A 969-nucleotide genomic window follows, 5' to 3' on the forward strand; every position below is an offset into this window, starting at 1 on the left:
TACACCTGACAGACACCAGCCTGTCTGGTGTTGGGGGGGATTGTATTTAAAGGCATTGGGGAGGCTGGGCCAGCAGCAGTGCTAAGGCAATCCTGCTGAGCAAAGCTCCCCGGTGGCTATAAGCATCCCACCTCCTCTCCTAAACCTGACATGCTTCTTAGTGAGCATTTATGCTGTGGTGGGAGCACTCTCCCCGAATTTGGTGTCTCTAGGTCCAGTGGTTTGGCCTGGGTGTTGATTTTACGGTGAGGGGACTTTCTTTTATATATATAGATGTAAGGATGCTTGCTCTGTGTCATTTCAAATGACGGGTATATGGTGTGACAAAAAAATTCAACTGTTTCAAATGGATACAAATATCTCCTTTGTATTGTGAAAAACAAGGTGGAAAACACTACAGTTGATGAAACAACGGTCTGAAAGAAAATAATTAGGCACAGGAATGAATCAGGTGCTTTTGTATCTTCCCAACAGGAGTTTAAAAATTATTCAAAGCCATATCTATTTCACAATTTAAACACACTTTTCAGTCTTCCAAAGGAAAAAGTCATTTTAATAATTTAATTCAGAAGCTTGGCATCACATAGACAATCAAAGATTCTTTAAGAAGAAAGTAATTTCAGAAATGAACACATCAACACTGAATTTGCTAACTAAGGAAGACAAGAAACAAGCTAAGTGTGAACAACACAGATTATGATGCGTGCCCATGGATAGCATCATATGTGACAAGGTCAAGTAGCAGCCAGGGGTCAAAGCATTTAGAGGGTCCAGCCATCCAGCCACTGAGAGCCAGCGTCCCCATCTTAGCCCTTTATGTAGAGCTATCCAGGTCAGAGGCAGCATACAGTACTTCCAAATTGCTCAGATGCTGCACCAATGGAGTGACTCGGCTCCAGAGGGACTCCAAAGGTTTGTGCTGTGAGGGATTCTAGAGTGGTTTCTCCATTCACATGCCCCATACCTCTC

The sequence above is a fragment of the Gekko japonicus genome, unplaced genomic scaffold (assembly GCF_001447785.1).
Source record: "Gekko japonicus isolate JY-2015 unplaced genomic scaffold, Gekko_japonicus_V1.1 scaffold1113, whole genome shotgun sequence".
Taxonomy (NCBI): Eukaryota; Metazoa; Chordata; class Lepidosauria; order Squamata; family Gekkonidae; genus Gekko; species Gekko japonicus.